At 38.6% G+C, this 13,087-nt stretch overlaps 1 protein-coding gene across 48 annotated transcripts in view; it reads right to left on the reverse strand.

Moving 5' to 3' along the window:
- Positions 1-13,087, reverse strand: part of LOC146406163 (uncharacterized) — a 1,231,956-nt gene that overhangs the window by 1,157,285 nt on the left and 61,584 nt on the right. For 5 of the 48 annotated variants that reach the window (XR_014807290.1, XR_014807210.1, XR_014807229.1 and 2 more), the window contains one exon: positions 11,099-11,218. The exons of 41 other annotated variants lie outside the window; for them this stretch is intronic. The gene's annotated coding sequence lies outside the window, so the exon portion shown is untranslated. Of the gene's footprint in view, positions 1-11,098; positions 11,219-13,087 lie in introns of those variants that run through there. 2 more of the 48 variants (XR_014807259.1, XR_014807249.1) reach the window with 1 other exon arrangement.

Here is a 13,087-nt window from a genome sequence, read left to right on the forward strand (position 1 = left end):
ACTTTTATTTGCAGTCATTTCAGAAGACCAGGTTTGATCCAATATAACCTTTTCTAAATTGGTTTATCTCCTTTGATAGGTTCTGTTTCCATTTTTGTTTTAAATTCAGAAAATGCTATTCTCTGCATGCATGTTTCAGGGTTCTGGGCCAAGGCACTATAAATCATCACTATTCAAAAAGCCACAGAGATGTGCACTGAGTAAAATAAAGTTGCCACATTTATCTAATGACTAAATTTAGCTTTCCAATGTCAATTAAAGCTGCTGATCATTTATTGAAAGGATTGTTTTCAATCCTGGCTGCAAACGTATATATTTATTCTCTCTTGAAGATTACTTTTTTTTCCCCTTTGGCAAAATATTTCTGCATGTTGTTATCAGAAAGGAACATAATTGGGATTATAACACCTTCTAAAACTCTCATTTTCAACCTCAAGATCTTCACCCCTCATTAATCTGATGTTCTGACTCTCTTAGAGCTTTTAAGTAGTTTCACTAAATCAGCAATCACACTTGGATAATATATGTAGGTCAAGGAATTTTACATAACTTTAAATTATTAACCTGCAATGCCATCTCAAACCACTTATACAGATAATCAAATCAATTATTCTGATCTTCAACTCAATAAAAATATAGCACACATAATTTTAAAAAGTAGAATCATTTGGCTAAATTAGAAACTTCACACTAGCCCAACCTATATGCATGTCATCATAGACTTAATTTGGGTGTACTTTGCATGACATTTAAAGAGACAATATAACAGGGGACTGTTAGTTAGGAGACAGATTAATATCTTTATGGTACCCAGAGCAACAGTCAAAAAGGAACCTGCTCAGTGGGTTAAGGATCCAGCATTGCCATGAGATATGGTATAGGTCACAGACATGGCTCAATCTGGCATTGCTGTGACTATGGTGTAGGCCAGCCGCTACAGCTCCAATTTGATCCCTAGCCTGGGAATCTTCATATGCTGTGGGTACAGCCCTAAAAAGCAAAAAAAAAAAAAAAACAAAAAAAAAAAAAACACAAAAAGGAACCCTGGAACAGTAAGTAGCTCTAAGATTGTAGTCTTAAAGCTGATTGATTCTGAGGAAGCTTTTCAACTCCTTACAAAACAGCAAACATAAATAAATACTTCATAAAAAGCTTATAGATATATTGCTTTATAAATGCAAAAAATTATTGTTAATATCAGTAACAAAAATAATTTGGTATTTTAAATAAATGTCATCACTTAAAAAAGTAAGAAGGTGGGTGATGCAGAGTTTTGTTTGTTTGTTTGTTTTTTGCTTTTTAGGGCCATCCACCACATATGGAAGTTCCCAGACTAGGGGTCAAATCGGAACAGCAGCTGCTGGCCTACACCACAGCCACAGCATCGTGGGATCTGGGCCGACCTACACTGCAGCTCACAGCAACGCTGGATCCTTAAGCCACTGAGCAGGGCCAGGGTTCAAACCCACACCCTCATGGATACTAGTCGGGTTTGTTACCACTGAGCCACAATGGGAACTCCCTGATCCAGAGAATTTGAGCTTTGAGCCTTAAGCATTTCTCAGCAGACTAATGGAGAGAGACTCAGCCATGCTCTGCTTGCAATATTTCTAAGATCAAGGAAAATGCCAGAATAGCTAGGTTATTCATGTATTTAAGTAGCCCTACTTCAGTCATTTTGATCATCAGAATAATAACACTGAAACCAAAAAGTTCTGTTTGAGGCAAAGGAAATAACCCTAAAATGTGACAGTGAAAAATGTTCCTATTTAGGAAAATATGAAAGAACTGTTTGGACAGGGCTGGTGTAACACAGCCTCTTTAGACCCCATTTCATTCTCAGCATTTTTGATGATACTTATTTTGATATGAACATTAAGCTTTCAGATCTAATGAAGCATTCAAATTATATTTTACCCACTCTGGAAGACTTTTTTCCATACTTCTCAGTGGATGCTCTAAGAAGGAATAAGCAAGTAGTTCCCTGGTAGTCTAGGAGGTTAAGGATCTGGCATTGTCACTGCTGTGGTATGGGTTCAGTCCCCGGCCAGGGAACTTTTGCATGCCATGGGTGTGGCAGAAAGAAAGAAAGAAAGAACCCAAGATTTTTTTTGTTTTCACCATTAGGAATCTATTTTACTCTTCACATTATTATGGGGATGAAAATTCAACACCTAAATGTCCTTTGCTCTCACAGTGACAGAACAGAGGTCTTGAAGTGTCTTCCAGATTTAAGACCTGAGCTCTCCACTTTTCAAAATGTCAGGCATCTCGGGGGAGTAAGAAACAAAAGGAAGTTGCAGGTGTAGAAAATGCAAGTACAGGAAGGGGAAAAACTAGTGTTCAGTATTCTCTGGTTTATAGGGGTGGTGCCATAATTTGCAGGTTTTATTGGACCTGCTAAGCAAATAATATTGCTTCTAAAAGGCCCTTTGGAATAGAGAGAAGGAGAGCAACATCGGCCCTACTACTGCTTCTTGCAGCAACTCCGAAATGTTCAGGGATACAGTCAGCCCAGATCTTCCAGATCGGCATCTGGGATTCTGCTGGGATCTGGAGGACTGACTCTACTACCCCATCTTACCTAAGGGACTTGAGCATCTGTGGATTTGGGTATTGGAGGAGGTCCTGAAACCCATTCCACCACACATACCGAAGCCAGCTACATCTCAACTGCACAGTCTGTGAACTTTTCTCTTGGTTTCTGTGGCCTGTACATTCAAACGTGGTGGGTACTGACTGCCAATGCCTTTTCCTCCACTCTATTAAGTTTCTCTTTACTCAAACGGAAAGCTAGAGGCATCCCTCCCTGACTAAATGGCCTCTATATCCAAAAAAAAACATGGAACTAGTGTACAGAGAGATTAAAGACCCCAGTACATCTCTATTTCTGTATCTACCCTTTTTTTCCTAAAATCTGAACTGTACAATCTGTGAGCAAAGACATTCCAACATCAGGGTTAGGTACTTTAATTCTGTATCACTCTACTATCCAGCCCCACCCCCAACAAGGAATACAAATTTAACATAGTTTGCAGCTTAAAAGTGGTACAAAATAAAATTTCAGAAAATGTCATGGCAACACATCAAACATTTAATGTCAGGTTCCCTTATGTTCACTGCATTGCAAAAGGCAACCACCAATTATGCAATTTGGAAATGGTATTTTACTTTGTAATTAAAAATCAGGTCCCTTGTACTTGGTATTCGTAGAGCATATGGGCAAAGCAATTGCTCCTGGGAAAGGAAAGATGGTGTGTTTGCACTTTGAAAGACCTCTGTCTGCAATGCTGTTGTAAATAAGCTGTTCTTCTTGTTCACATTGCACACCTACCTTCACACTTGGATGGAAGTCGAGGAATCACTTCCAATAGCAAACAAGCCTAAGCCCACTGTTCAAAGCTTGGGGTCCATTTTATTAGACAGTTTCTTCATTCAATATGACAAATATTGCCTTCGTTTAATTGTAACACTGAAAACTTCATTTGATATGTTCTCAGCCTTTGTCTTTCAATCCTAACACTGATATTACTGGACTATTTGAATATAATTTAAATAACAATGTACCTGTTGATTTGTGCTGAGGAAAAGGCAATACCTCTAAAATTGCTGAAAATGCTCCACCTTATTTATGGCCTCTTACTTTTCCCTGAGCTGCAGGGAAAATGAGAGCTAATAAATGTGTTAATAAAGTCTCTTCACTTGAAGCCCATTCATCTTTTTTTTTTTTTTTTTTTGGTCTTTTTAGAGCTGCACCCGTGGCATATGGAGGTCCCCAGGCTAGGGGTCTAATCGGAGCTGTAGCTGCCAGCCTATACCACAGCCACAGCAATGCAGCCTCTGAGCCACATCTAGGACCTACACCACAGTTCACAGCAATGGCAGATTGCTGACCCACCGAGCAAGGCCAGAGATCAAGCCCGCATCCTCAGGGATGCTGACGGGGTTCATGAACCGCTGAGCCACGATAGTAACTCTGAAGCCCATTCATTTTGATGAACTTCTCCTGCATGTTTATACTATGGAGCAGCCCTCATTCTGATACAATATAGCTTTCGATGTGCCTGAATAAATAAAATTTCTACAAACATTTAAGTATTGCTTCATAATTTACTTTCAACCAGTGGAATAAATGCTTTATATTACAAAGTTAGTGCCAATAAATTAAGGTACAATCATAAATGGAGGCATCTTAGCCAAGGAAATACTTTTTTTTTTTTTTGCTTTTTTGGCCACCCCATGGCATAAGGAGTTCTCTTGCCAGGTATCAGATCCTACCTACAGCTGTGACCTACACAGCAGCTGGAGCAAAGCTGGATCCTTAACCCACAGTGCCAGCAGGGGATCGAACTTGAGTCCCAGCACCTCAGAGACACTGCAGATCCTGTTGAGCCACAATGGGAACTCTGAAAAGGAAATACTTTCATCGGGATGCTAATAAAACTCAACTATATAGAGAGCAAATTTTTTCCTATTACTAAATATTTCCTTCTGTTAGTGCCAAATTCTTTTGATATTTGAACAATTTTAAACGGAAATCATTCTTAAATATGGTACACAATTTTCTACCACCTGAAGCAGGGCATATTGATTGCAAGAATACTTTTTTTTTTTTCAAAATGATTCAGGGAGAGCTTCTGTGCCTGCCCACTTGCATCTCTCACAAGCGTCCTATCTTTATAAATCTATTTCTTGACTAAAAAAAAAAAAAAAAAAAAAAAATTCAGGGCCACTTTGAGCACCAATTACTATATCACACTCTAATACAAAAATGACCTCAAGACCTAAATAACTCTTTTCTCTGTTACTAAATGATTCCAGGCAACTATTTTCAACTTACTATAGCATTTTATAGTTTTTGGTTCCTTCCTGGCCATTGAGTATTTAAATTTTCCTTCTGAGGAGTTCCTGTCCTGGCTTAGTGGAAACGAATCTGACTAGGAACCATGAGGTTGCAGGCTGGATCCCTGGCCTCGCCCAGTGGGTTTAGGAAATGGTGTTGCCATGAGCTGTGGTGTAGGTTGCAGACTCGGCTTGGATCTGGCTTTGCTGTGGCTGTGGTGTAGGCTGGCAGCAGTAGCTCAGATCAGACCCCTTGCCTGGGAACCTCCATATGCCACTGGTGCAGCCCTAAAAAGCAAAAATTAAACAAATAAATTTTCCTTCTGAGTCTTTTGATTGTGCACAGGAGGAGCAAAATGTCACCTTCTTTTTATGACTTTGACTCTGCTTTGGACTTAGAAACTATGTCAAGAACAGTTGTTGCAACTGTGTGAATCCTTAGTACACAGACATCAGCTGAGGACTCAGGGACATGTCTGTCAATACAGCTTTGAACTTTCTTGTGTGGACTTTCATGTTATCTATTGACAACATTTCTGTTATCTATTCAGAGGTCTTTATATAGCTCAAGTCATAGACTATAATATCAGGTAGGAGAGCTGCCGGCTGTTTCTAAGTTCTCCATAAAAACAGTAGTACTCTGCTATTACTGACTCAAACTACATACAAGGCAGGTAATTTATTATTGATTCCTAGGAAAGAGATTTTACCAGATGTAGTCAGTTGTTCTTTCCTTTTATTTTTTTTTTCTTTCTTTTTTTGGTCATACCCACAGCATATGGAAGTTCCCAGGCCAGGGACTAAATCTGAGGCACAGTTGTAACCTATACCACAGCTGTAGCAACGCTGATTCTTTAACCACAGTGGGAACTCCCTATTCTTTTAACTAAAAATTGTCCCACAGGACAGACTCCAAATGTGATGTTTGAGCAAAGCTCCAGTATCAGGATGGAATTTTACCCAAGTTTGTACAGCATAATATTATGAATCCATCACTGTAAAAAATACAATTCTAGATCTCAAATAGCTAACCACTAGGGAGGTAATTAAAATTGGGGAAAGAGAAATGAAGAATAATTTTCATTTTATATCCTGTATTTATGTAGAGTTTAACTTTTTTAAACATGTCTGCGTGTAAATATATTCACACGTTTTTAGTTAAAATTCTTTTGGTTACAAAATCCTCTACTCGATTCCATTTCAAACAAACAAAATTTCACTTTATTCTGTGGAATGACTCAAATACAATCAGAATATTTGCTGCTTTCTTATCCCTTAAATTTATTCAGTTTGGGTGTTGTATTAGTTTGCTAGGACTGCTGAACAAATTGGGTGGCTTAAACATCAACAATTTATTGTCTCCATTAGGAGTTCCCATTGTGGCGCAATGGAAACGAATGTGACTAGGAACCAGGAGGTTGTGGGTTTGATCCCTGGTCTCCCTCAGTGAGTTAAGGATCCAGCATTGCTGTGAGCTGTGGTGTAGGTCACAGATGCGGCTTGGATCTGGCGTTGCTGGGGCTGTGGTGTAGGCTGGCAGCTGTAGCTCCGATTAGACCCCTAGCCTGGGAACCTCCTCATGCTGCAGGTGCGGCCCTAAAAAGACAGGAAAAAAAAAAAAAAGAATTTGTAGTCTCCCAGTTCTGGAAGCTAGAAATCCAAAATCAAGATGTGAGCAGGATTGGTTCCCTCTGAGATCTATGAGGGAAAAATCTGTTCCAGGCCTTGATCCTTGGCTTGTCAATGGCAATGGCCTTTTCCATAGTCACATGGTATTTTCCTTGTATGTGTCTGTCTCCAAATCTCCCCCTTTTGTAGGAACACCAGTTATGTTGGATCGAGGCCCACTCTAATGACCTTGAACTTGATTACCTCTGTAAAGGACTTAGACAAATTTGGGTGAGATTCATTTAAACACATACCCGGTGTTGACAATCATAGCACTCATGGAAACCTGCTCTTTTTTTTTTTTTTTTTTTTTTTGCTTTTTAGGGCCACACCCCTGGCATACGGAAGTTCCCAAGCTAGGGGTAGAATTGGAGCTACAGCTGCCGGCCTACACCACAGCTCATAGCAATGTTGGATCCTTAACCCACTGAGTGAGGCCAGGGATTGAACCTGCATCCTCATGGATCCTAGTCAGGTTTGTTAACCACTGAGCCATGAAGGGAACTCCCAGTCAGACCATGTTCTGAAGCAGCTTTGGGCCCACTGCCTTCACAGACACACTGTAACACGTCCTCTCTCCTTCTTCCCAGATTCTGCTCTCAACCTCAGCAGAGGTGGAAAGAGCCAGAGATCACCTCTGCCACCAAACTGGTCATTGTAACAGTTCAATTTTTATGGTCTTTTTGTTGTTCTCACGCAAGTAATACAAAGGGTAGCTGGAAAACATCTTTCTATAAAGACAAAAAATTTCCTGAAAGTTGAGAGTCCTGCCTACACACTTCCTACACAGACAAAATGGGTATTTAATTTTTTCCTTAGGGAAAACATTATTGCTTGAAAACTCATTTGGTTAGTGCTGGCATAGCATTGTATTAAAGCATATTAAAACCAAAATAAAATATCTAACACATGTGGACACTGCGGATGGGATTCTCATTTTACCTAGTTCTGAGTGAGAATTTTTATGATGAAAGGGTATATCTTAGGTAAACATCAATTTATATCTTCCTGATTCCTATTTTCTTAAGTTCTTATAGTAAAAGATCCCAAACTTCCCACATTTCTTATTGTAAAAGGAAACTGTCTTATAGAATCATAAAGAGGACCTTTAGTATTAGCCATTGCAAACTTTCAACTTACAGATCAGGAAACTGGACCCAAAGGGTACTGCTTGGTGATGCTGAGTTAATCACTAGAAGAAAATGGTCTTCCTTAGATGAGCTTCCCCAGGCTCTATGCATGCTTTCGTAATATTTACAATAAGGAGACCTTATAGAATTTTTACAAAAGTAACTAATTTGTGGGGGAAAAAAGCTACAGAATATATACCTAAAATCCAGAATGTATCTCCTAGTTTTAAATAAGATCTGATGTGAGAAGATGCTGGCGTTTACTGCCAATAAGTACACATGTATATACCAAGCCTTGTCCTTGAAAATAGAAGAATACCAAAGGACATATAGCACATAAAATATTCATATAATAAATGTTAATCAAGATAATATGAATCAATTTAAAAAGATAGCTCTTTTTTTTCTTTTTTAGGACAGCACCTGTGGCATATGAAAGTTCCCAGGCTAGGGGTTGAATCAGAGCTACAGCTGCCAGCAAACACCACAGCCACAGCAACACAGGATCCAAGCCATATCTGTGACCACGGCTCAAGGCAACGCCAGATCCTTAGCCCACTGGGTGAGGCCAGGGATAGAACCCATATCCTCATGGATGCTATTCCAGTTCATAACCCATTGAGCCATAATAGGAACTCCAATAGCTCCTATTTTTAATACAATATTTTCATCAGCTTTCTATATAAAAATAGAGGTCTATTTTAAATGTTTTTTTAATATCTATTCACTTTGATATTCTGTTTTTCAATCTGCAAATCATATTCTTCTTCCTGCCAAACCTGTCATCCACACTAAATCTAAAATGGGATGCCTGGCTAAACTTCCTTTGTTATGGATGTTACAAAACCAGACAAATAATATTTTTCCAGGCATTTGGGACCTTTCTTGTTGAGTGAATTGGCACTGATAACAGTAAAAACAAAATAAAACACACAAAAAAGGTACATACATTGTGAAAAGTGCATGATCATTTGATCATGACTATGTGCGTAATTAATTTGGAAGCAGAATGTTGGTAACTTTAAATTCCATGACACTCTTATTTTGAAATTTTTAACTTTTTTCCGAATTTTAGAAAATGGTTCTAATAATTCCTAAATACATTATGCTTTTAGCTGCTGAAATTCATTTTGGAAGTAACAATAACTAGCCCCAAACAAAATGGAAAATTGTCAGTGATTGCCTAAAGTTAGAGGAAAAAGATGTCCTAAGTAATAAAAATTTTAGATGGACTCAAATGAAATCCCTTTTTATTTCAAACTTAGTGGTTGATATTTCTTCTAATATTTTAGTAGATTTCCTACTTTAGTAAACAAAGTATATAAAAATTGCGTTAATCTCTTTCATGATTAAAAATATTGGAGTTCCTGTTGTGACTCAGCAGTTAAATGAATCTGACCAGGATCCATGAGGTCACAGGTGCAATCCCTGGCCCTGCGCCATGGGTTAAGGATCTGGCAATGCCATGAGCTGTGGTGTAGATTGCAGAGGTGTCTAGGGTCCTGAACTGCTACAGCTGTGGTGTAGGCCGGCAGCTGCAGCTCCCATTCGACCCCTAGCCCGGGAACCTCCATGTGCTGAGGGTGCCACCCTAAAAAGAAAAAGAAAAAAAAAAAAAGTAAAAATATTGCACTGCCTTAAAGACATTGATGACAGTTACAATTGAACAGTTGTGCAGATTTGACTGGGAAAGAATGACATACTGCTATGAATTTACATTGACCCCAAGAAATACCCTGAAATTATTTTGTTGCCTTTTAAAGCCTAAAGGGAGTTGTTTTTTTCTTGTTTGTATGTTAGATCTACTCAGAGGCCCTTAGCAGAAGTATGGTGCAGTCACATTCTTTTCTCAATTGGACCACCATGCATCCTGCCAATTGCTATGATTTGTCTTTCTTCTTCTTATAGAGAAATCCTAAGAAAGCAAATGACAGTTCTTTATAATTTCACTTTACTGAATCCCAGCTAATTAAAGGTTTCTAAATCCAAATCAAGATAATATACACATGAAATAAAAGGTTCCATTCTTGATTCATCCAATTGAATTCTATTGTGCAATTACCTATACTTATTATTTGAGTCCTTTATTTAAAAGTTAGGATAGAGCATTTCTTTAAGTCCTGAATATTTCTCTATTTTTCTCCTTTGGTTGTAAATAGTTTAAAGGATAATTGCATTTTTTTTCAGATGTTAGAAATAATCTTTTATGTACTCTGACCTCTAACAAAGTCTATGTTTATAAGAGGTCAGAAGAGTATTAAAGGAAAGAGGGCTTGAAAGAAGCAAGCTGTCAGAACAGTTCCATCACATAGAGATCTGCAATCTCACCAGTTTTCTTGCTATGGGATTTCATCTACAGACATACATACATGTGCATATTCATATGTACATACATATATACATGCATCAATTTAGTGAGATTAATCCTGAGCAAGTAAACAATGATACTCAAACTGTGCCCGTAAAACACACCTTAAAAGAGCAATAAAAGAACCATCATGCTAAGAGAGAAGTTTCTAGCATATTGTGACAGGAATATTCTGACTTACTGACAATACTATTAAGCTAAATTGGAAGGAAATGCCTCATAAAAGATCAATATGTAAAGTAAATGATCACTGGCTTCATTCCTCCAATACAGAGAGGACAGAGCTTGCCTTTTCTCTTGCCAGTACTGATGACAACCTACACTGAAGACTGAAATCAGGCAATGCAGGACCCCTGGGGGAAGAAGTGCACACACTAGTCTAATAGTGCCTGAAGGATCTTTCCAGGAGGGCAGGCTCTGTGGTTCCACCAGTCACAAGTTGGAAGCACAGCCACCCCAGGGCAGGAATGAGTTGTCAGGCCTCCTCCTGAACTTGGTCATCAAGCTGGAAGATTTCCACACTCCTGTTATTATTGTTTTCTCTCTCATCCTGCTCCACTTGTGTTCAGCCTCATGGGTTTTCAGTGTCAATAATGAATATATTTCAATACTAAAAGATTTCCATCCTCTCCCAGATCAATGTAATCCAATGTCATTTACAATCTTGATGAAAATTCTCAGCCACAGAAAACTTGTTGTTTCATTGGAGCCTTCGAAGGGTTAACATTTTCCAAAGAGCTTTTTTTTCCCCTCGGGATAAAATAATATCTTCTCAGCTTAGTTTCAAAGAAACATTATTTAAGGCAGACTCAAACATTACTTCCGTTACATACACTCACGACTTTCCACTGGCCCAACTTTTCATTGCAAACAAATGCCAAGAACACCAGAATAGGCTCTCTGGTGAGGTATTTTAGGCATCTTCTATGACTTATCTCAACCTGATCCTTCTGCCTCCCTGTTCACCAAAGCCATCCCTGTCTGCTCTTCATAACATTTCTTATCACATCAAAATCTTCTCTTACAGTTATCTGTTGATATATTGTTCTTCCCTAGTGATTAACAATTCCTTAAGATAAAAACTGTCCTTCTTATCATTGCACCTTCTAAATCTTAGGCTTCGTAGACTCACAATGAACCAGAAGACCTCCTTCAACCTTGTGCTATGGGACATCTTGCCCTGCTCACCTTCATGGATGGTGTGGAGAACCTATAAGACACAGATGTGAAAGTATTTTGAAAACAGGAGGAAAACCCTAATCCGAAAGCAAGACAGTATTAATCTACACATAATAAAAAAGTGCAAAATGGAAGCTGAGGGCTTCCCTGAGCTAAAAGACTTTAAAACAGCAACTGGATGAGCAATTAGTCTCCCTTCCCCTTGGATCTTCCTTCCTGAGGGCCTGCTGCCTGTGGACAAGCTTAAGCCTGTGTTCACAGGGTGCCAACCTGATGACCCTTCCAAGTCCACTGCCTTGCTATGGACTTCAGGCTTGCTTAGTGACCCCTATGATAGCAAATGTAGGTCCACTGCTTGTAATAAATACATGCACAAGCACACGTGCACACACACACACACACACACACACACACACACACACCTCATGTATATATTCCCTTCTAGTTCTGTTTCCCTGGGTCCACCCTGACTGATGAAGCAAGTGCTCAATGAACATCTGTTGAATGAAAAAATAAATATAAAAACTGGAAGCATATTCTATTATCTATTATTGCATCATGAATCATGCCAAAACTTAAGGGCTAAAAGCAACAATAATCACTTATTATCGCTCATGGTATGCTTTTCTCCTTTATGCTTTTCTGTCTTTTCTAAAATCTCTACAATGAACATATACCATACCATTTTTTTTTGACTGAACCCATAGCATGCTAAAATTCCCAGGACAGGGATCAAACTTGAACCATAGCAGTAGCAATGACAATGCTGGATCCTTAACTGCTAGGCCACCAGGGAACTCCTGAACATATGCTACTTTTAAATCAGAGGAAAATATGGGTTTTATCTATCTCTATGTATATATACATATGTGTATAGGCACATTTATCATGGAGAAAATGGTACATATGTTACCATCTATACTGACAGACTCAGTAAAATAAAATTCTCTAAATTCTTCTTATATTTAGGACTGAATTTCCATAGGCCTAAATATAAATTTTCATTCAATATAATGTAGCTATATCAACTCATTTGGAAGAAGATTCACCTGGTTGTGTTTTACGAAAGAAAATTAATGCACTGTAATTTTAAAAAGTTTCAAAGATAAACTCATAGTTAAAGTACAGAGTATTTTTGGAGTTCCTGTCCTGGCACAGTGAAAACGAATCCAACTAAGAACCATGAGGTTGTAGGTTTGATCCCTGGCCTCGCTCAGTGGGTTAAGGATCCAGCACTGCCGTGAGCTGTGGTGTAGGTTGCAGATGCAGCTCGGATCCTGCATTGCTATGGCTGTGGTGTAGGCCAGCAGCTGTAGCTCCAATTAGACCCCTAGCCTGGGAACCTCTATATGCCGTGGGTGCAGCCCTAAAAAGCAAAAAATAAATTAATTTTTTTAAAAGTACGGAGTATTTTTAACAATAATATCATTTATACTCACATAATCAAATGACAATATGGGGTTTTTTTGTTTTGTTTTTTTTTTCTTTTTAGGGCTGCACTTGTGGCATCTGGAAGTTCTCGGGCTAGGAGTCGAATTAGAGATAAAGCTACCAACCTACACCTCAGCTCACAGCAACTCTGGATCCTTAACCCACTGAGCAAGGCCAGGGATTGAACACCTACCCTCGTGGATTCTAGTCCAGTTCATCACCACTGAGGTACAATGGGAATTCCTCAAATGACAATTAGTTAAGAAAATGTTTGGGTAGTAGATGTGGGAAATGGAAGTGGTAACATTTGTTTAGAAGCTAGACACTGGTTTCTAAGTCTACAAAGATGATACAAATAATTAACAGCTAAAGCAAGCTACATGGAAATTTCTTTTAGCTTCAGGATTTCCACTGCTTTATCTTGAAACAATTATTAACATTCAAGCTCATTTTAGAAATTGTATGCTAT

Source organism: Sus scrofa, chromosome 1 (assembly GCF_054392235.1).
Source record: "Sus scrofa isolate SSC_HxYL_T2T_F1_AM1 chromosome 1, Sscrofa_HxYL_maternal_Yorkshire_Landrace_v2.0, whole genome shotgun sequence".
NCBI lineage: Eukaryota > Metazoa > Chordata > Mammalia > Artiodactyla > Suidae > Sus > Sus scrofa.